We start from the raw sequence: 23,310 nt of genomic DNA, 5'->3' as shown, positions 1-23,310 counted from the left end.
CCTTATGGGAGTAGTTCTTCACGGTATTCAGTGGGTACTGACCGGGTGTGTGTTGGGAGCAATACCCTCCGGACTGGTCCGCCCTATTGCAGCCCCGTTCCCCTGCAGGGCGCCGGTTCACCAGCGCTCCCTGGGTGATCGTGTGCTGTGTAAGCAGGGACCTGTCTCGGCAGGGAGTGTATCACGGCAGCGGCTGTGTGCGACGCTTGCCGTGTTCCCCGCCGTACAGATAGGGTCTGTCAAACTACCCCCCCGGGGACCAGTCAGGCTGCCTCGGCTCTGAACTCGGGCGGCGCATCGGTGTACGGACGCTCGCTGGATCTCAGTCAGCCGCTGAAGAATGAACTGTCTGGACGGGGGACTAATCAAGCCACCCCGGCCCTGAACTCCAGTGACGCGTCAGTGTACGGACGCTCACCAGATATCAGTCAGCCGTGGAGGCAAGAAACGTCTGCACGTGGGATGAAGAACAGTCGCGGCTCAATGAACCGCTGACCGCCCCCCCCCCCCCCCGCCGTGTAGGGAAGTTGACTCTGCTCACCTGTCACCGCCGTTAATGGCCTCCCGTTACCGGCTTCTTCCTCTGGTGTCGCCTTGTAGTGTTTGTTAGCGGAGTTCTCGATCATGCGTTCTCAGCCTAGTGTCCTGTCTTTCTCCCGTGCACGGGTCCTGTACTTTGTCGAGGTGGTTTCCAATGTGTGTCTCTCCAACGCGTTTCAGCCCACTAGCGGCCTTCCTCTGGGAGTCTTTGCATGTCCTCTCCGTTGGTGCTCTTTATAAAGGGTTTCATTTCAAATACCCTGCCTTCTGCAGGTCTCAAAGAGTGCATTTCCTATTGGTCCATCTAATTAAGTTCCTGGTTGGTCAGTGATGCTGTCAGTCTTGGGAGTTCTACCCTCCCATTGGTCCATCTGGTTCAGTCACTGATTGGCCCATGATACTGTCAATCTTAGGAATTCTAGCCTTCCATTTAAGGCTAAAACCAGGTTAGTTTGGTAAACTACAGTCCCACGTCCATGTTCAATGGGATTGAATAAATAAAATGCATGACAACAAAACTCTATGTAAATATAGATGCATATAAAAGTATATACATGTGCATGAATGTACATACAAATGTGCAATAAATGGATATCATACAACATTGTTCCTAATGGTAATCTTGCTGTCAAATGCTAAAGGTTACAGCTCCCTGCGTAATATAATTCCTTATGGTAATTTAGGTACTTATTATCTCTGTGTCGTAGCAAGTTTTGTTCTTTTGTTCGCTAGCATTTTGTTAAAAACAGATGTTGTGTATCACACTCTAAATGTTTCTGTATAAATGAGTCGGAAACATAAACCATGTACACATATATGATGATACATCCATGTATATGTGGTTTCACATGCCGTAATGGGATATTGGATCTAAAAATCATGTAGTAAAACCTTACTACAGATCTCGGTAAATACTAGGACTAATGTCTTTTTCTGCAAACGATGGATTTTACTTCGTTGTTTTTGTTCAGACCGTGTGGGGTCAGTGTCTTAAGTTCGTACATCCATCGTAACTCGATGGTGTTAATTCTCTCTGTGTAGTCCCTCCCCTCTCCAATTGTGTTGTACCTCTTGTATCCCTAAAAATTTTAATGAGCGGGGGTCCTTATTATGGTAGTCTTTGAAATGTTTGGACAGGGAATGGTCTTCATAGCCTCGTTTTATATTGTAAATATGCTCGCTGATTCTTGTTTTGAGCTGTCTTGTCGTCTTACCTATAGATTGTTTCGAGCAGGCGCACTCCAACAGGTATATGACCCCTTTGGTGGTGCATGTGATCCTATCCCTTATGTCGTACACTCTGTCTGTAGTGTTGGATTTGAATCCCAATTGTGGTTTGGTACTGATCGTTCTTGAATTCCTACACCCCATGCATGTACCGTAGTCATAAAAGCCCTTTTTTGGTGTAGTGTTGTTAATGGTCAACTGCGTTGTTTTCTTAGGTGGAATATGTTTGTGGACTAATTTTTGTTTTAGATCGGGTGCCTTCTGTCAGATTGTGTTTTGGCTGTGTCCCCGGAGGGGGCGCTAGTGGGTCAGTGGAGGTAGCTGGGAGAAAACGAGGAGGCTGGATAACGTTCCTGCGCATGAGCGCAATGATATTTATTAGCAGATGATATAAACAGAATGGCAGCAGAAATAATAATAACAAATGGAAATGTCAATCACACAGCGTAATAGCTGAAAGTCTATGGCAACAGGATGACAGATGACTGGAGAAATAATAACCGGTAATATGATAAACAGAAGAACAGGTGCTTGTAGAGATGATTCTGGTTTGGAAACCAGTGCAGGTTTTAAACATGAAACTTGGCAGTGAGATGTTGAATGGCAAACCTGGTAGCAGAGGCAGGAGTCTGACTATCCACAGTGCAGGGTGTGAAGCACTGACAGCAGCAAGCTGTATCACAGGTGGAGGAATGGAACACACCTGGAGTCAGTCTCAACTGCAAGGCTGAAGCACACAAGGTGGTGATGAGTGTGAAGCCTGTTTGAAGATTGCAGGTATTGCTGGGCCTTGAAGTTCCACGGAGCTGTGCAGAGTAACCAGGAGTACAAGTCTTTAAGCAGAGAGCCAGGAACACGGAAGGAACAGGAACAGATCCTTTCACATGGGTCGCAGGAGTGACACAAAGTCCAGGATGCCTGCAGACTGATCCTGCAGTCTCTTATGTACCCCTTGGTGCACAAGCATTGGATGAGTGAGAGAAAGTGGGTGCGGCCAAGCACCGGATTGGCCGCTGTATGCTGGTTGTTGTGAACTGTCATGGCGGCGCCCATGCCGCGGCCTAGCGGGAACGCGGCGTGCTACACGCCTGCTGTCTCAGGAGCGCTCCCAGGCCCGTGATGGCGTCCAGAGGCAGGGACACGGACGACAGGTGACCGCAGGGAGCCAGGTCGGAGTCCGCAACGGCGGACGGATGTGAGCTTGGTGAGTCGATTCCTGACAGTACCCCCCCCTTTAAGGGTGGACACCGAACACCCACGTGGCTTGGATGGATGAGTGCTGTGGAAGACACGGACCAACCTTGGAGCATGGACATCCGATGAATTTACCCAACTTCTTTCCTCTGGGCCATAACCGGACCAATCGACCAAGTACTGGAGACGTCCATACCGGCAACGAGAGTCCAGAATTTTGACAATCTCGAATTCCACGCCCCGCTGAGTTCGAATTTTGGGGCCAACTGGAAGGGCACTCTGAAAACGGTTCAGGACTAGAGGTCTGAGGAGAGAAACATGAAAAGCGTTAGGTATTCGAAGAGAAGGTGGTAACTTCAGTTTATAGGCCACAGGGTTGATGACTCTTTCGACAGGGAAAGGACCAATGAAACGGGGTGCAAACTTCATGGACGGAACCCTAAGACGGAGGTTACGGGTTGACAGCCAAACCTTGTCCCCAGGTTTCAGGTTAGGAACCGCACGTCTCTTGCGGTCGGCAAAGTACTTGTACCGGCTGGAGGCCTTTTTGAGAGACACGTGAATCTTTCTCCAAATTAATGAGAACTGAGTCAGAGCAGTAGTGGCAGCAGGAACATCCATATGAGGGAGTTCTTGGAAGTCTGGAACACGGGGATGTTGCCCATATACTGCGAAGAATGGTGTTGTTTCAGTAGCAGTGTGATAGCGGAAGTTGTGGGCAAACTCGGCCCATGGGAGCAGATCGAACCAGTCATCCTGGGAAGATGAAACATACAATCTTAAAAACGTCTCAAGTTCTTGATTAACCCTCTCTGTCTGCCCATTCGTCTGAGGATGGTACGATGATGAAAACTTCAGCTTGACTTGCATGGCAGAACAGAGGGCCCTCCAAAACCTCGCTACAAACTGTACCCCCCGGTCGGATATTATTTCCGAGGGTAGACCATGTAAGCGGAAAATCTCCCGTAGGAAGATTTGGGCAAGTTTCGGGGCAGAAGGGAGACCCTGGAGAGGAACAAAATGAGCCATCTTGGAGAATCTGTCCACTACAACCCAGATGGTATTGTATCCCTGAGAAGGAGGAAGGTCGGTGATAAAATCCATGGACAGGTGTGACCAGGGACGACTAGGAACAGACAATGGTTGTAACTGACCTGCTGGAGACTGACGAGGAGTCTTATGCTGCACACACTTAGGACAGGATGCCACGAAATCCTTGATGTCAGCCTTCATCTTAGGCCACCAGTACGTCTCAGAGAGAAACTTGAAGGTCTTCAGGACACCAGGATGACCGGTGAACTTGGATTGATGAGCCCAAGATAGCAACTTGAGACGGAGTTCTGGGGAAACAAAAGTCTTACCAGGAGGAGGAGCTGGGGAGACTTGAGATGCAGCAAACACCACTGGACTCAGGATGGAATGAGGCACTGAGTCAGGCGTTTCCTCTTCGGATTCCATAGATCGGGATAAAGCGTCAGCTTTAACATTCTGCGAACCTGGGCGGAAATGAAGCTTAAAATTAAAACGTGAGAAAAACATAGCCCACCTGGACTGGCGAGGATTAAGGCACTGAGCTGCCTTTAAGTATAGCAGGTTTTTATGATCCGTGTAGATGTTGAACGGATGTTTGGCCCCTTCTAGGAGGTATCTCCATTCCTCGAGAGCCAGCTTGATCGCCAATAGTTCTTGATCTCCAACGGAGTAGTTAGCTTCTGCAGGAAGGAATTTGCGAGAATAAAATCCACAAGGGTGGACTTTCCCATCGGTTCCCTTCTGGGAGAGAACAGCTCCAACCCCAACTGTAGAGGCGTCCACCTCCAACTCGAACGGTCTGTTTACATCTGGCTGAGACAGTACTGGGGCAGACATAAAGGCCAGTTTGATCTTCTGGAAGGCTGCTAAGGCTTCTTCTGACCAGTTGGAATGGTTTGCCCCTTTCCGAGTCAGGTTGGTAATAGGAGCGATGAGAGTGGAGAATCCCCGAATAAATTTCCTATAGTAGTTGGCAAAACCCAGGAACCGCTGGATAGACTTGAGAGAATTTGGAATGGACCAATTGGCAATAGCTTCCAATTTTGTCGGGTCCATCTGAAGATCCGATCCGGAAATTATATAACCCAGGAAGGGTATAGAGGGAACTTCAAAGGTGCATTTAGAAAGTTTACCGTAGAGCCGGTTCTCACGAAGACGTCGGAGGACTTCACGGACTTGTAGACGATGAGATGGAAGGTCTTGGGAGAAGATGAGGATATCATCCAAGTAAACAACGAGGTACTTATACAGGACATCACGAAAGATTTCGTTCACAAAGTGTTGGAATACTGCTGGAGCATTACTCAACCCAAACGGCATTACCAGGTATTCGTAATGGCCATCTCGAGTGTTAAAAGCTGTCTTCCACTCGTCACCACTCCGGATTCTGATGAGATTGTAGGCACCGCGGAGATCTAACTTGGTGAAGATGCGGGCTCCTTTAACTCTGTCAAATAATTCGGTAATGAGTGGTAATGGATAACTATTTTTAATGGTAATGTCATTGAGACCCCGGTAGTCAATGCATGGACGCAGTCCTCCATCCTTCTTTTTAACAAAGAAGAAACCTGCACCAGCGGGTGATGATGAAGGGCGGATGAATCCCTTTTGTAGATTCTCCCTGATATATTCACTCATCGCCTCGGTTTCAGGAACAGACAACGGGTAGGTGCGCCCCCTAGGTGGCTTCTTGCCAGGAAGGAGATCGATGGGACAATCCCATTCCCTATGGGGCGGTAGGACATCAGCGGCCTTCTCACTGAAGACATCTGAGAAATCTTGATAAACTGCTGGGAGACTTGACTGTGTCTTAACTTCGGTAGACTTTATGGGACACACTTGGGCTAAACAGGACTGATGGCAATGTGAACCCCATGAGGTAAGCTGCAACGTTGACCAGTCAAACTGTGGATTATGTAGCTGGAGCCAGGGCATGCCCAAGACGATCTCCTGGGTGGCTTGAGGGATGACTAAGAACTTAATCAGTTCAGAGTGTAGGAATCCAACTCCCAGAACCACTGGGGCAGTTTGATGAGAAATATTCCCCTTGGAGATTCGACTACCATCCACAGCGGTAATATAAACTGGACAGGAAAGTTCACATATAGGTAAGCAAAATTTATTTACCGCAGCTTGGGTGATGAAGTTACCTGCAGCTCCACAGTCCACTAATGCTGATGCGGACTGGAGCCCAACTGAAGTCTCTAACGTCACAGGAAGGATAAGGTCTTGATTAGAAGGAGCTTGACTAAAAGATCCCAACTTGACTCCTCCTTTACAAGTCAGGATCTGGCGTTTCCCGAACGCACTGTGCAGGAGTTAATCTGATGGCCCGCAGCCGCACAGTACAGACAGAGTCTCTCACGCATTCTTTTTGCCCGCTCTTCAGGAGTTAGGCGGGACCTATTTACCTGCATAGGCTCGTCAGAAGAAGGAGACTGGAACTGTACTGAAGGTATCATCCTTGATCTGCGTGGCTCACTCCGAGCGCGTTCATTATTGCGTTCGCGGATGCGAGAGTCCAACTTAATGCACAAGGAAATCAATTCAGACAATTGTACAGGAAGATCGCGGGTCGCCAGTTCATCTTTGATCCGGTCAGAAAGTCCATGCCAGAAAGCTGCTACCAGGGCCTGATTATTCCACTGAATCTCTGCGGCCAACGTCTGGAACTGAATGACATATTGTCCCATGCTACGGGTACCTTGACGAAGTTGAATCAGGTCAGCGGAAGCTGATGTTGCACGACCAGGCTCGTCAAAGATCCGTCTGAAGGTTGACACGAAGTCTGTGTAGTTGTTAATCAGAGGGTCAGCACGTTCCCACAGAGGAGACACCCAGCTCAGAGCAGATCCAGAAAGTAAGGAGATGATGTAGGCAACCTTGGACCTTGGCGTGGGGAAATTATGTGGCAACAACTCAAACTGGATTTCACATTGGTTGAGAAACCCGCGACATAACTTTGGACTGCCATCATACTTGCTTGGCACGGGCAGGTGCAGACGTGACACTGGAGCTGATGCAGCCGGCATAGAGGAACTCACAGCACTGGCAGGTGCTGGAGTAACAGGAACAGTAGGAGTGAGTACACTAGGCAGGGATTGCTGTAGTGTATCTATCCGGGAGGACATCCCTTGCAGGAATTGAAACATCTGCTGCTGCGCAGCCTCTTGACCATCCAGACGGGAGACCAGATTTTGCAAGGCCTCTGACCCCACACTCCGTCCACCATCCGAGTCCATCGATCCTGGACTTACTGTCAGATTGTGTTTTGGCTGTGTCCCCGGAGGGGGCGCTAGTGGGTCAGTGGAGGTAGCTGGGAGAAAACGAGGAGGCTGGATAACGTTCCTGCGCATGAGCGCAATGATATTTATTAGCAGATGATATAAACAGAATGGCAGCAGAAATAATAATAACAAATGGAAATGTCAATCACACAGCGTAATAGCTGAAAGTCTATGGCAACAGGATGACAGATGACTGGAGAAATAATAACCGGTAATATGATAAACAGAAGAACAGGTGCTTGTAGAGATGATTCTGGTTTGGAAACCAGTGCAGGTTTTAAACATGAAACTTGGCAGTGAGATGTTGAATGGCAAACCTGGTAGCAGAGGCAGGAGTCTGACTATCCACAGTGCAGGGTGTGAAGCACTGACAGCAGCAAGCTGTATCACAGGTGGAGGAATGGAACACACCTGGAGTCAGTCTCAACTGCAAGGCTGAAGCACACAAGGTGGTGATGAGTGTGAAGCCTGTTTGAAGATTGCAGGTATTGCTGGGCCTTGAAGTTCCACGGAGCTGTGCAGAGTAACCAGGAGTACAAGTCTTTAAGCAGAGAGCCAGGAACACGGAAGGAACAGGAACAGATCCTTTCACATGGGTCGCAGGAGTGACACAAAGTCCAGGATGCCTGCAGACTGATCCTGCAGTCTCTTATGTACCCCTTGGTGCACAAGCATTGGATGAGTGAGGGAAAGTGGGTGCGGCCAAGCACCGGATTGGCCGCTGTATGCTGGTTGTTGTGAACTGTCATGGCGGCGCCCATGCCGCGGCCTAGCGGGAACGCGGCGTGCTACACGCCTGCTGTCTCAGGAGCGCTCCCAGGCCCGTGATGGCGTCCAGAGGCAGGGACACGGACGACAGGTGACCGCAGGGAGCCAGGTCGGAGTCCGCAACGGCGGACGGATGTCAGCTTGGTGAGTCGATTCCTGACACCTTCCTGTAAACGACCTTAGGTCTTGCCTGTATATGCTCTCCTAAGGATTCATCCTCCAACAATAAAGGCCAATGTTTCTTTAAGATGATTTGCAATAATGGTGCTTGTTGGGAATAGTCTGTTATGAATTTGATCTCTTGCATCCCTGTTGTCTTGTCCTTGTTTCTATACTCAAGTAGCTTAGTCCTGTCTGTTTCCTCTACCTCTTTAAAAGCCTCTTCTACTAGCCTGTTCTCGTACCTTTTCTCCCTAAACTGTTTCGCCAGTTCGCTCCCTTGTGTCCTATAGTCACCTACTCTTGAGCAATTTCTTCTTAGTCTAGTAAACTGTCCCTTTGGAATTGTTTTGAGCCAGCTTGGGTGGTGTCCACTGGAGGATAAAAATAAGAATTTACTTACCGATAATTCTATTTCTCGGAGTCCGTAGTGGATGCTGGGGTTCCTGAAAGGACCATGGGGAATAGCGGCTCCGCAGGAGACAGGGCACAAAAAGTAAAGCTTTCCGATCAGGTGGTGTGCACTGGCTCCTCCCCCTATGACCCTCCTCCAAGCCTCAGTTAGGTACTGTGCCCGGACGAGCGTACACAATAAGGGAGGAATTTTGAATCCCGGGTAAGACTCATACCAGCCACACCAATCACACCGTACAACTTGTGATCTAAACCCAGTTAACAGTATGATAACAGAGGAGCCTCTGAAAGATGGCTCCCTACAACAATAACCCGAATTAGTTAACAATAACTATGTACAATTATTGCAGATAATCCGCACTTGGGATGGGCGCCCAGCATCCACTACGGACTCCGAGAAATAGAATTATCGGTAAGTAAATTCTTATTTTCTCTATCGTCCTAGTGGATGCTGGGGTTCCTGAAAGGACCATGGGGATTATACCAAAGCTCCCTAACGGGCGGGAGAGTGCGGATGACTCTGCAGCACCGAATGAGAGAACTCCAGGTCCTCCTTAGCCAGAGTATCAAATTTGTAAAATTTTACAAACGTGTTCTCCCCTGACCACGTAGCTGCTCGGCAAAGTTGTAATGCCGAGACCCCTCGGGCAGCCGCCCAAGATGAGCCCACCTTCCTTGTGGAGTGGGCCCTTACAGATTTAGGCTGTGGCAGGCCTGCCACAGAATGTGCAAGTTGGATTGTGCTACAGATCCAACGAGCAATCGTCTGCTTAGACGCAGGAGCACCCATCTTGTTGGGTGCATACAATATAAACAACGAGTCAGATTTTCTGACTCCAGCTGTCCTTGCAATATATATTTTCAATGCTCTGACAACGTCCAGTAACTTGGAGTCCTCCAAGTCACTTGTAGCCGCAGGCACTACAATAGGCCGGTTCAGATGAAATGCTGACACCACCTTAGGGAGAAAATGCGGACGAGTCCGCAGTTCCGCCCTGTCCGAATGGAAAATCAGATATGGGCTTTTGTAAGATAAAGCTGCCAGTTCTGACACTCTCCTGGCCGAAGCCAGGGCTAGTAGCATGGTCACTTTCCATGTGAGATATTTCAAATCCACATTTTTTAGTGGTTCAAACCAATGAGATTTTAGAAAGTCCAAAACCACATTGAGATCCCACGGTGCCACTGGAGGCACCACAGGAGGCTGTATATGCAGCACTCCCTTAACAAAAGTCTGGACTTCAGGGACTGAAGCCAATTCTTTCTGGAAGAAAATCGACAGGGCCGAAATTTGAACCTTAATAGATCCCAATTTGAGACCCATAGACAATCCTGATTGCAGGAAATGTAGGAATCGACCCAGTTGAAATTCCTCCGTCGGAGCACTCCGATCCTCGCACCACGCAACATATTTTCGCCAAATGCGGTGATAATGTTGCACGGTTACTTCCTTCCTTGCTTTACTCAAAGTAGGAATGACTTCTTCCGGCATGCCTTTTTCCTTTAGGATCCGGCGTTCAACCGCCATGCCGTCAAACGCAGCCGCGGTAAGTCTTGAAACAGACAGGGACCCTGCTGAAGCAAGTCCCTCCTTAGAGGTAGAGGCCACGGATCTTCCGTGATCATCTCTTGAAGTTCCGGGTACCAAGTCCTTCTTGGCCAATCCGGAACCACTAGTATCGTTCTTACGCCTCTTTGCCGTATAATTCTCAATACTTTTGGTATGAGAGGCAGAGGAGGAAACACATACACCGACTGGTACACCCAAGGCGTTACCAGCGCGTCCACAGCTATTGCCTGCGGATCTCTTGACCTGGCGCAATACCTGTCCAGTTTTTTGTTGAGGCGAGACGCCATCATGTCCACCATTGGTCTTTCCCAACGGGTTACCAGCATGTGGAAGACTTCTGGATGAAGTCCCCACTCTCCCGGGTGAAGGTCGTGTCTGCTGAGGAAGTCTGCTTCCCAGTTGTCCACTCCCGGGATGAACACTGCTGACAGTGCTATTACATGATTCTCTGCCCAGCGAAGAATCCTTGCAGCTTCTGCCATTGCACTCCTGCTTCTTGTGCCGCCCTGTCTGTTCACATGGGCGACTGCCGTGATGTTGTCCGACTGGATCAACACCGGTTTTCCCTGAAGCAGAGGTTCTGCCTGGCTTAGAGCATTGTAGATTGCTCTTAGTTCCAGAATGTTTATGTGAAGAGACGTTTCCAGGCTCGTCCACACTCCCTGGAAGTTTCTTCCTTGTGTGACTGCTCCCCAGCCTCTCAGGCTGGCGTCCGTGGTCACCAGGATCCAATCCTGTATGCCGAATCTGCGGCCCTCCAATAGATGAGCACTCTGCAACCACCACAGAAGAGATACCCTTGTCCTTGGAGACAGGGTTATCCGCTGGTGCATCTGAAGATGCGACCCTGACCATTTGTCCAACAGATCCCTCTGGAAAATTCTTGCGTGGAATCTGCCGAATGGAATTGCTTCGTAAGAAGCCACCATTTTTCCCAGGACTCTTGTGCATTGATGTACAGACACCTTTCCTGGTTTTAGGAGGTTCCTGACAAGCTCGGATAACTCCTTGGCTTTTTCCTCCGGGAGAAAAACCTTTTTCTGAACCGTGTCCAGAATCATCCCTAGGAACAGCAGACGAGTTGTCGGCATTAACTGGGATTTTGGAATATTCAGAATCCACCCGTGCTGTTTTAGCACTTCTTGAGACAGTGCTAATCCCATCTCTAGCTGTTCTCTGGACCTTGCCCTTATCAGGAGATCGTCCAAGTATGGGATAATTAATACGCCTTTTCTTCGAAGAAGAATCATCATCTCGGCCATTACCTTTGTAAAGACCCGAGGTGCCGTGGACAATCCGAACGGCAGCGTCTGAAACTGATAGTGACAGTTTTGTACGACGAACCTGAGGTACCCCTGGTGTGAGGGGTAAATTGGAACGTGGAGGTACGCATCCTTGATGTCCAAGGATACCATAAAGTCCCCTTCTTCCAGGTTCGCTATCACTGCTCTGAGTGACTCCATCTTGAACTTGAACTTCTTTATGTACAGGTTCAAGGACTTCAGATTTAGAATAGGTCTTACCGAGCCGTCCGGCTTCGGTACCACAAATAGAGTGGAATAATACCCCTTTCCTTGTTGTAGAAGAGGTACCTTGACTATCACCTGCTGAGAGTACAGCTTGTGAATGGCTTCCAAGACCGTCTCCCTTTCGGAGGGGGACGTTGGTAAAGCAGACTTCAGGAAACGGCGAGGTGGATCTGTCTCTAGTTCCAACCTGTATCCCTGAGATATTATCTGCAGGATCCAGGGATCTACCTGCGAGTGAGCCCACTGCGCGCTGAAATTCTTGAGACGACCGCCCACCGCCCCCGAGTCCGCTTGAGAAGCCCCAGCGTCATGCTGAGGCTTTTGTAGAAGCGGGGGAGGGCTTCTGTTCCTGGGAAGGAGCTGCCTGTTGCTGTCTCTTCCCCCTTCCTCTGCCTCGTGGCAGATATGAATATCCCTTTGCTCTCTTGTTTTTAAAGGAACGAAAGGGCTGCGGTTGAAAAGTCGGTGTCTTTTTCTGTTGGGGAGTAACTTGAGGTAAAAAGGTGGATTTCCCGGCTGTAGCCGTGGCCACCAAATCTGATAGACCGACTCCAAATAACTCCTCCCCTTTATACGGCAAAACTTCCATATGCCGTTTTGAGTCCGCATCGCCTGACCACTGTCGCGTCCATAAACTTCTTCTGGCCGAAATGGACATAGCACTTACCCGTGATGCCAGTGTGCAGATATCCCTCTGTGCATCACGCATATAAAGAAATGCATCCTTTATTTGCTCTAAAGACAGTAAAACATTGTCCCTATCCAGGGTATCAATATTTTCAATCAGGGACTCTGACCAAGCTACTCCAGCACTGCACATCCAGGCTGTCGCTATAGCTGGTCGTAGTATAACACCTGTATGTGTGTATATACTTTTTTGGATATTTTCCATCCTCCTATCTGCTGGATCTTTAAGTGCGGCCGTCTCAGGAGAGGGTAACGCCACTTGTTTAGATAAGCGTGTGAGCGCCTTGTCCACCCTAGGAGGTGTTTCCCAGCGCGCCCTAACCTCTGGCGGGAAAGGGTATAAAGCCAATAACTTCTTTGAAATTAGCATCTTTTTATCGGGGCAACCCACGCTTCATCACACACCTCATTTAGTTCTTCTGACTCAGGAAAAACTATAGGTAGTTTTTTCACACCCCACATAATACCCTGTTTAGTGGTACCTGTAGTATCAGCTAAATGTAACGCCTCCTTCATTGCCAAAATCATATAACGTGTGGCCCTACTGGAAAATACGGTTGATTCGTCACCGTCGCCACTGGAATCAGTGCCTGTGTCTGGGTCTGTGTCGACCGACTGAGGCAAAGGGCGTTTTACAGCCCCTGACGGTGTTTGAGGCGCCTGGACAGGCACTAATTGATTGTCCGGCCGTCTCATGTCGTCAAACGACTGCTTTAGCGTGTTGACACTATCCCGTAATTCCATAAATAAAGGCATCCATTCTGGTGTCGACCCCCTAGGAGGTGACATCCCCATATTTGGCAATTGCTCCGCCTCCACACCAATATCGTCCTCATACATGTCGACACACACGTACCGACACACAGCAGACACACAGGGAATGCTCTTAACGAAGACAGGACCCCACTAGCCCTTTGGGGAGACAGAGGGAGAGTTTGCCAGCACACACCAAAGCGCTATATATGACAGGGATAGCCTTATAATAAGTGCTCCCTGTATAGCTGCTTTTATAATATAATTTTTGCCACTATTTTGCCCCCCCTCTCTTGTTTTACCCTGTTTCTGTAGTGCAGTGCAGGGGAGAGACCTGGGAGCCGTCCTGACCAGCGGAGCTGTGTAAGGAAAATGGCGCTGTGTGCTGAGGAGATAGGCCCCGCCCCTTTTTCGGCGGGCTCGTCTCCCGCTCTTTAGTGGATTCTGGCAGGGGTTAAATATCTCCATATAGCCCCCGGAGGCTATATGTGAGGTATTTTTTAGCCAAATAGGTTTTCATTTGCCTCCCAGGGCGCTCCCCTCCCAGCGCCCTGCACCCTCAGTGACTGCCGTGTGAAGTGTGCTGAGAGGAAAATGGCGCACAGCTGCAGTGCTGTGCGCTACCTTTAGAAGACTGAGGAGTCTTCTGCCGCCGATTCTGGACCTCTTCTTGTTTCAGCATCTGCAAGGGGGCCGGCGGCGAGGCTCCGGTGACCATCCAGGCTGTACCTGTGATCGTCCCTCTGGAGCCGATGTCCAGTAGCCAAGAAGCCAATCCATCCTGCACGCAGGTGAGTTCACTTCTTCTCCCCTAAGTCCCTCGTTGCAGTGATCCTGTTGCCAGCAGGACTCACTGTAAAATAAAAAACCTAAGCTAAACTTTTCTAAGCAGCTCTTTAGGAGAGCCACCTAGATTGCACCCTTCTCGGCCGGGCACAAAAATCTAACTGAGGCTTGGAGGAGGGTCATAGGGGAAGGAGCCAGTGCACACCACCTGATCGGAAAGCTTTACTTTTTGTGCCCTGTCTCCTGCGGAGCCGCTATTCCCCATGGTCCTTTCAGGAACCCCAGCATCCACTAGGACGATAGAGAAATGAAGCTGTTAACATCGACAGTTTTCCTGAATGTGTTGGTCTGTATGCTCCCACTATCAATAAAGATGTTGAGATCTAAGAACTCGACGTTGGATTTGCTGTAATGGGTGGTAAATTTCAAATTGGTGTTCATGTGCGTGAGAAAATCCGTGAGAGTACATTCATCCCCCCGCCAGACGAAAAAGATATCGTCAATGTATCTGGTCCAGAGCACGAGATTCTCCCCAAGCCCCGCCTCGGGCCAGATGTAATGGTCCTCCCACCAGCTCATGAAGAGATTGGCGTAGCTTGGGGCGAATCTCGTGCCCATTACTGTCCCCGTAGTCTGTAAGTAGTAGATGCCCTCAAACCATACGTAATTATGCTTCAGTATAAAGGTTATGCTGTCAATGATAAAACTACGTTGTAGCGGTGCGAGATCTTGGTCCTGTTCTAAGTGGTATTCAATACTCTCAATACCCTGACCATGGTCTATGACTGAATACAGTGATGTAATATCTGTGGTCACCAGCCAAGTATTTTCATCCCAAACTACTTCTTGTAGATGGTTCAGTATATGCGTTGTGTCTCTCAAGTAGAAGCGTTGTTTCAGTACATATGGCTGCAAAAATGAGTCTAGATACTGTGATTAGTTGGATGTAAGTGAACCTATCCCTGAAATGATCGTTCTTCCCGGTGGGTTGGTGCGTTTTTTATGAATTTTGGGCAGATAATAGAACACTGGAATGATTGGATGTTGTGTCTGTATGAATTGATATTCCTGTTTGTTAAGAATACCTGCCCCTAGGCCCTTCTGAAGATGTGTCTCGAGTTGTTTCTGGAAAATGTTCGTGGGGTCCTGTTTGAGTTTCTTGTATGTTTGAGTGTCGTCTAGAATCCTATGTGCTTCTTTTAAATATTCTGTTTTATTCAAGATGACTATTCCCCCCCCCCCACACCTTTGTCCGCTGGTTTCACTATAATTGCATTGTTGTCCTGTAATTCTTTTAGTGCAATGCATTCTTGTTTAGACATATTCGTGTATGGTTTTTTGAAAGTTAAATTCTCAATGTCTTTCTCTACCATCTTCACAAAAGCACTGATCTGTGGTCCTTGTAAATGACTGGGGTAAAACTGGGAGGGAGGTTTGAGTTGTGAGTGTCTAAAGTTGTCCGTGCACTCCTCATTGCGTATGGCTGCTGGAGTGGTCGATGCAAAATACTTTTTAAGAGTCAATTTACGTGCAAATCTATGCAGGTCTAAGTAAGTATGAAATTTGTCTAACTTCTTAGTGGGGGCGAATTTTAATCCTTTGTCAAGTAGTCTTAAGTGTTCCTCTGAAAGTGGAGTGCCGCTAAGGTTGAAGATGCCTTTCCAAAGTTCTTCTATTGTCAGTGTTTGGTGGTTTTTGTTCTTTTCTCCCCCCCCTACATCCTCTCCTTGTTCTTCTAGTTTCCTTTTTTCCCCTTTCAAGGGGGTACTGTTGGTCTGTGTGTCGTGTTGCTCCAGTTGACTGACCCCTAAAAAAGAAATCTGAGTAGCACATTTTGTGGGAGATGTCTTTTGTGGTGGCAATATTGCGGTATGTGTCTCTCTCTTGCTATCTGGCTTGTCCTTGTTGGAGCTATCTTCACCTTTTGTCTCCAAGACCTGCCTATCCTTTTGTCTTCTGTCGGTGACAAAGAAATTAGTGTTACTACTGTTCACCCAGCCTTCTTCTAGTGATAATCTGGCTAAATTCTCGTACTGTAGGTTATCCTCAATCTCATAGATAGAGAATGGACACCCATACAGGGGGAAATCACTTACCTTGCAGGTATACCGGTGGTGGTATGGTACCCCTGTCAGTATTGTGATAGCCGGGATCCCGACGAGTGGTATGCTGACCACATACCAGACATCTATTCAACATTATGCTTAAACGGCCATTAATGTTTGCACATACGCGGTACAACTTTATTTGCACCCAGTGTCGGACTGGGGTATGAAGGGCCTACCGGGGGAATGCAGTGATAGGGGCCCATACTTAGGGGTGTGGCCAGCCTGCAAAGAGGGCGTGGCCATCCTCCACAGAGGCTTGAAATGCACAATAGTCTTGTGCAGTGTAATGCAACATATCTACCATGTACAGTTTGGAACCTGATCCCTAGAGGAAGGAGTGGGCCCTCAGGCAGTGGGGCCTACCGGTGGTTTCCTCTGTACCCGTGGGCCTGTATGACCCTGTTTGCACCTGTGATTTAGCCTTTCTGCAAGCACAACATTTCATATGGTGAGCTGTATCCTTTCCATCACCCCTGGATTGGGACAGTCAGCTGGATTCTACTTTCCTATTCGCAGGTTAATCTGATAAAGCGATCACTTATTTGTATTGTATAATAAGAATACCCAACTTTACTGGTTCCTGTCACACAGAAATTAACAAATGGCAGAAACACTTTCCAGACCAATCAGAGGAGATACTTTACTCACACTTCAATTCTACCTGTGAACAATCTCTGCTACCACTTACAGGGAGATGTTCTATAAATTGTTCTACAGGGGCCATTTATCACCGAGTCGCTGTCACATTATCGGCATAACTACCTCCTCATCAGGGCCCAAATATATTAAGCCTTAACGAGAGATAAATCTGAGACGCATAAGGAGTGATAAATAACCAGCCAACCAGCTCCTGTCATTTTTCAAACGCAGCCTGTGACATGGCAGTTAGAAAGCTGATTGGCTGCTACTTTATCACTCTCTGGGCCTAATTCAGGTTGGATATGGATTATTGAGAAAAAGATGCAGGTGCACGTGCAGTGCTCTGTCCTGCGCATACGACCACATTTCTGCGGGGTGCGCAGAAAATGCGATCGCCTCTGCCTGTCAATCGGGTAGAGGCGGTCGCGGGGCGGGTAATGCTCCGTTTCCAGGGAGGAGACGGAGCATTGCGGGGGGCGGTGTGGCATGAATGGGGGGCAGAGACGGCCGAACAAGGTCATGTCGGGGGCGTGATCACAGCGAAGCGTGACGTCACATGCAGCCGCTGTGATCAGGAAGATGGCGGCGGGTCTGATGCAGGCGCAGCTAAGCTGCGCCGGCAGGAGGCTTCCTTAGTTTCTGCTAACAAGCAGAAATTGCGATGTGGGGGAGGCTCCAGTCAACATGCGATGGGCGGCCCCCAGCATACACTCCAAAGGATTGCACATTTTGCTAATTAGCAGAATTTGCTATCCTTACTAAACTAGGCCCTTTATCCGGGTATAGTACGGTATGCCGGCGCTCGGGCTCCCGGCAACCAGCATACCGGCGCCTGGAGCCCGACCGCCGGCATACCGACAGCGTGGCGAACGGTAAGGAGCCCCTTGCGGGCTCGCTGCACTCGCCACGCTGCGGGCACGGTGGTGCGCTACACTATTTTATTCTCCCTCCAGGGGGGTCGTGGACCACCACGAGGGAGAATACCTGTCGGTATGCCGGGTGTCGGGATGCCGGCGCCGGTATAATGTGTGCCGGGATCCCGACATTCGGCATACTGAAGACCACCCCTTTATCCGTCTTCACTTTATCTCTTGTTAAGGCTTAATACATTTGGGCCCATGCCCAAAATGTGCTCTCCCATGAGCAGGACTATATCATTGATTGTGGGACTGTAATCTTACGAAAAAAATTCTGGATCACAATTTGTATTAGCTGATCTAGTTAATTATCTTCCACTAACCCCAGAGTGGGCAATTTTAGAGCATCTACCTGTTAATAGTATACCAAAAGATTGCTGGGTTGTAAGAAATTGCTGCAAATGATTTTGGCCGTAGGCAAAAACTGGATTCTACAACAGTGGACCCACGCTACTCCTCCATCCATACCTACTGTATGTTTCGGCAGTGGCGGATTTCCCTCCAGGCAGTCTGTCATTGTAAACACTAATATAATATAATTAGATTTTTGTACATGAAAGGACAGTTTCTTTGGTATCTGAAATATCCCCTACAAATTTCCGCTTTGCCTTTTCTGGGTTATACTTGCTAGCTGCAGCTATTTTGCAAACTCTGAAGAAACTGCACTAACTTGTGAATATAACTTTAGGGGTTTAGTTAGTAAGCATCTGGTTCTAAAACCTGGTACTTCTGATTGTGTTTATGTCCAAAAATCATTGCCCTTTTAAATTTCAGGCAAAGACACGATCAGAAGCGCCACATTTTAGACTCTGACGCTAATTGAAAAAAATAATAATAATTTGTAGTGTCACCCCAGCTCTGCACCAATTGTACCTTGGTAGAGTCAGGGGCTACATCATTATTAGAATAGGGGATTAAGGGAATATTTGGTTGTGATCTCGGGGGCCTCTTCTTGACTTGCCAAAGAGGGAAGCATTTCAGTCTAGATTCAAACTGGTCCAATAATAGTCTGCCCTTATTGCCCAGACCTTAAGGTCCCTCATTTTTAAGTTAACTATGATTTTGTGAAGGGCTAGGGAAAACTGTTGCGAAGATTCACCTTCCCATTGGTCTATAGTAAAGAACTGTGTCTGCAGACCAGTTACAGGACTTCCCAATGTCACGGTCCGGGTAATTAAACTGACATTCTTACCTCTCAAGTGCCTGTCCAAGTTGTCACTACGTTCCAGGCCCAATTGCTATCAACGTGGTCTGCGTCCACTGCATAGTGTGGCAAATCTGCAGCCACATGTAACACAAACATAGTTTCCCTCCTAAACCAAACATGGGGGCTGCCATGTTTAATCCGGTCATCTGGTTCCAGTGAGCCTATCCTGAGCATTCTGCTGTCCAGCTGATCATCCCAGCCAATCCCTGCACACTGGCTGCTATGCGAATGCAGGGTAAGGCCTGCCAGTGCTATGATTGTCATTCCCTGTATGGTTGTTTGCTCTCAGCTGCTTCCAGGATACCTGGCTCCAGGAGATTCCACTCTGTCCTGAGACCTGAGTTCCATCCAGCTTGCAGCTCTGCCTGGCTCATCGGTGTTCCGCCATCGATACTCAGCTCCATCGATGTTCCACCATCGATACTCAGCTCATTCAGTGTTCCGCCATTGATACTCAGCTCCATCGGTGTTCCACCATCGATCTCTAGCTCCATCGGTGTTCCTCCATCGATCTCTAGCTCCATCGGTGTTCCTCCATCGATCTCTAGCTCCATCGGTGTTCCTCCATCGATCTCTAGCTCCATCTGTGTTCCGCCATCGATCTCGAGCTACAGTGGTGCTCCGCACCAATATCCAGTATCATTGGTATCCATCTCATCTTCAGTGGTCCGTAACCTTGTGCTCATTCTAATTGGGACTTTAGCAGTGGTTTACACTGCTTCCAAGTCTGCTGCTGTGCTTAGTTATGTTGGGACTTCATCAGTGGTTCACACTGCATCTAAAGTCTATTGTTGTGTGCTCACCCATATTGAGACTAAATTAGTGGTTCACACTATTACATCTTGCCATCGATGTTACATCTGCTACAGCATTGCCTCAGTCCCTATGCCTAAGTTACTGCATAATCTGTGATACCGATTATCTGAGTCTATTACCAACTGCTGCTAACTATACCATCTTGCGTGCTGAATAAAATACTTATTTTACAATCTCGGTTGTTTGGGTCACGCCTTCGGACCTATGCTCTAGTACACCACATCCTGGTTAATGTACAAGAACTTAATCAAAGCTCCCAGGTTCACATACCATTCTGCCCCTATGCCTGAGATCTCTACTGTCCAGAGTCAGACCTCAGGCGTGACACCCAACCTGCTATACACTACCCTTCTCCTATTCAAGAAGTAATCCTACTGTCTGGCATACATCACACTCCAAGGAATTGAGGGTCAGGATGTCTTAGTAGTGTTCTGAGACTGTAGTTGGGCAGTGCTTCTCAGGAGGTCTAACGAGCATGTTGGTTCTACTAAACTTCACCCCTACTCCACCGAAATGGCTTTATGGTGGGACATGGTGGTAGTCCTCTTTCTAGCTGCCCCAGACTCATAAGTATGCAGGATTACATCACTGGTTGGTGGGCTATTCAGTAAGTCAGTGCAACTACTGTATCCTCATCTGTTCAGTCTCTGGGTTACTTATGTAGAGCTTACTCCATAATAACACAACATGTAATATCCAGGAGTGCAGAGTGCACTATCTGACAATGCTTTGTGCACAGTTCTGAGTGTTTACCAGTCTCCCCCATTAACTGTTGACTTTCCTGCTCTGTGTCCTCCTGTCCCTATGTAAAAGTTGATGATCTCCTTTCCCAGCTGTTATCTTTCATCTTCTCTCTCTGCCAGCTTCAGTCCTTGTAGCCACTGCTGTTAGTTTCAAGTGTGTTATCACTACTGACTTTTGTGTTAATACAACACATGTAGTGGTGGATTAAGGTGGAGGGAGCAATCAGGACGAACGCCCCACATAACACACAAACACACCTGCTCCTTTGGGTGGATGCAACCTCACTCTCTTTTTTTCTGGGGCAAAGCTCTCAGCTATCTCCAGTGGACCAGTAGAAACCAATAAGCTTTTACCTATAATTCTATACGATGTATTTGATAAATGGTACCTTGAAGCTTATTGGTTTCTAAGGGCAACTTCTATTTTGGTCTACTTCTCCATGCTTTTCACTGTGCTGTCATCTGTGTGACATTTAATGGATTACACATGCTAGAACAACACTAGTAACAAACTGCTCTCACCTGTGTTTTTAATAAGTTCAGATTTTACTCAGATCTCAAAAACGGCATCTTACTAGCTATCGGCTCCCACGTGTTTTGGATAGCCAATAAGATAAATCCAGATAAATCTGAAGTTGTGCACAAGAGGAGAAATGACAGAAGACTCTTGTTAGGGAACACTCTTTTTCAGGAGGACTTTTATAAGTTAAAATACAAGTGGCTAATAAAATAAACAATTTTATTAAGTACTTGCTTTTAATATTAGGGAGTAATTAGGTATCTTTTAACTTATAATAAATCAGCCTCACTAACTATCTTAGCATGAATCGCGATTATTTTTTTCCTGTGGTGGCCAACGTCTGAGCGTGCAGGTTGCAAAACTGGGGTATAAGGTAGTATTTCCTGCAAAGCCCCGCCCCTTTAAGAAAAGTCACACCCATTTTAGGAAGGCCACAACCCTTTTTGGGTAGATTCATCCCTTTTCTTCTAGTACCAATTACAGGTGGGGGGCGCCAGAGAATGTTTTGGCTTGCGGGAGAAAAATTTCTAGTTACGCCACTGCCACTGACGGCCACCTATTATACACTACACAGACGGCAATCTGTCACAGAGTGTATGGTTGCCCAACTTGAAATTATTGAATTGTCACTTTTCAGAGGACTATAACCATATACCTTAACATTTAATCTAAACCAGTGCGAATTCCCATACACGCTATACTTCTGAAGTTGCACTACGTTTTGTGAAAATAACCAATTAAATCCGAACCCGCACATCTCTAGTTTTGATAGCTTTTTGTATGTAAAAAATGTGGGCACCTGGCATTGTTTTCTCTTTTTACGGTCTAGGAGGGTTATTCAGAGATAAACGCAGATGTCAGCATACACAGCCAGATCTGTATTCATCTCTGCACGTGCTGGGGGCTGCTCAGCAGGTGTGAGGCCGCCTCCCGATGCGTCCGCAATCTAATTGTGGATGCATCGGAACTAAGGTTGACCCCCGGCAATGCAGCCTGGCTGCGCTGTCAGGTGGTCAGTGGCCATTTTTTTTATCAGAGCGCCTGCGTGTGACATCACGCAGCTGCCCCGAAAATGGTCCCAGCTCGCCCCGTTTGCCCCGCCCTGCCCCCCCCCCCCTCCAATGCCGCATCGCCGTCCGGCAAACGTCTGCCGCTGTCAATCACATTTGCGGTCGCATCCATTTGGGATGTGACCGCAATGTGTGTGTCCACGCATCGGCAAACTGCGCTGCAGGCCGCATCAGAGGCCGGTTCTAAATTACCCTCTTTGTCTTCACTTACACTATTTCTGGAAGGTCTGCAGACTATTTCTCCTCCAAGAACACAGGGCATACAATAGTGTCTCCCTAATGCCCACTTAAAACTCATTTAGAACAGAGATTTGAAGCAGGCGCTTGCCCTAGTGACCCAAATAGGGAACATCTTCTCCCTGTCATCTTGCATAACTGCTGACATGAAAATCTGCACAACAGTAAGACCCCTGGCACAGAAGAGGCCGATGGCAACATAAGCGTTCCTCCATCAGCTGAACTCTAGAGTACAATGCCTACTACCGGAATCAGGTCAGGATCCTGCCAGTCAGGATTGTGGCAGTCGAAATACTGTCCCCGGAATCCTGACACTGCTCGGAATGGCAGCGCTGGATGGGAGGGGTTAGGTTTAGATACCACCAGCGAGGGTTAGGGTTAGGCTGCGCCGGGGGGAAAAGGGGTCAGGTATAGGTTGCTAGGGTTAGGGTGTTAGGTGTGGAGGATTAGCATACTTACCTGACCCCTGTTGGGATTCTAACCATCGAGATGCCGTGGTTGGTATTCTGACCGCCGGCATCCCGAATGCCGGTATTTCAACCCCTTCTATAGTGTGTACTCCGCAACTCCTTCCTGCACCACATGTATCTACTAACACTGACAACAATGTTTTTCTCCTCATAACTCAAAGCATATGACTTTAACAACACAATGGCAAATAGAAGCCAAACCAAAAACTAACCACAATAGGTGGCACAACGGAACACATCATTTCCACTCTCCATGATATAATCTCTGATGCCCCTCCCACAGACTGGCTATTGGCTATTATTCAGCAATTTAGCAACTCCAGTAAACTTTAATAAACTCTCTCCCACAATAAAAAAAAGGTCATATATAAAATCTCAACCAAGGTGTTTATAAACCTCAGGCCAAATTGGCTTTATATTGTTGTAAATTAAATCAATATAATGGACCAGATTGCATGCAAGTTCTATGCGAATATTCACCTGTATTCTGAGCTATATGCATCTATGCGATCTCACTGTCCAGGGCCGTTATATCAGCATTGTAGGCCCTGGGCAAAGCAATGCACTGGGGCCCCTACACACCCATTCACAGGAATATATTTAAAAAATCTAAATCATAAATTACCCCTCCTGCGGT

At 47.9% G+C, this 23,310-nt stretch overlaps 1 protein-coding gene across 1 annotated transcript in view; it reads right to left on the bottom strand.

Moving 5' to 3' along the window:
• LOC135056676 (disintegrin and metalloproteinase domain-containing protein 9-like) overlaps positions 1–23,310 on the bottom strand; it is a 189,823-nt gene that overhangs the window by 132,666 nt on the left and 33,847 nt on the right. The window lies entirely within an intron of this gene.

This window comes from Pseudophryne corroboree, chromosome 3, assembly GCF_028390025.1.
Source record: "Pseudophryne corroboree isolate aPseCor3 chromosome 3, aPseCor3.hap2, whole genome shotgun sequence".
Lineage (NCBI taxonomy): Eukaryota > Metazoa > Chordata > Amphibia > Anura > Myobatrachidae > Pseudophryne > Pseudophryne corroboree.
The sequence above is the reverse complement of the archived record's forward strand: the minus strand, read 5'-3'. Positions and strand labels throughout refer to the sequence as shown.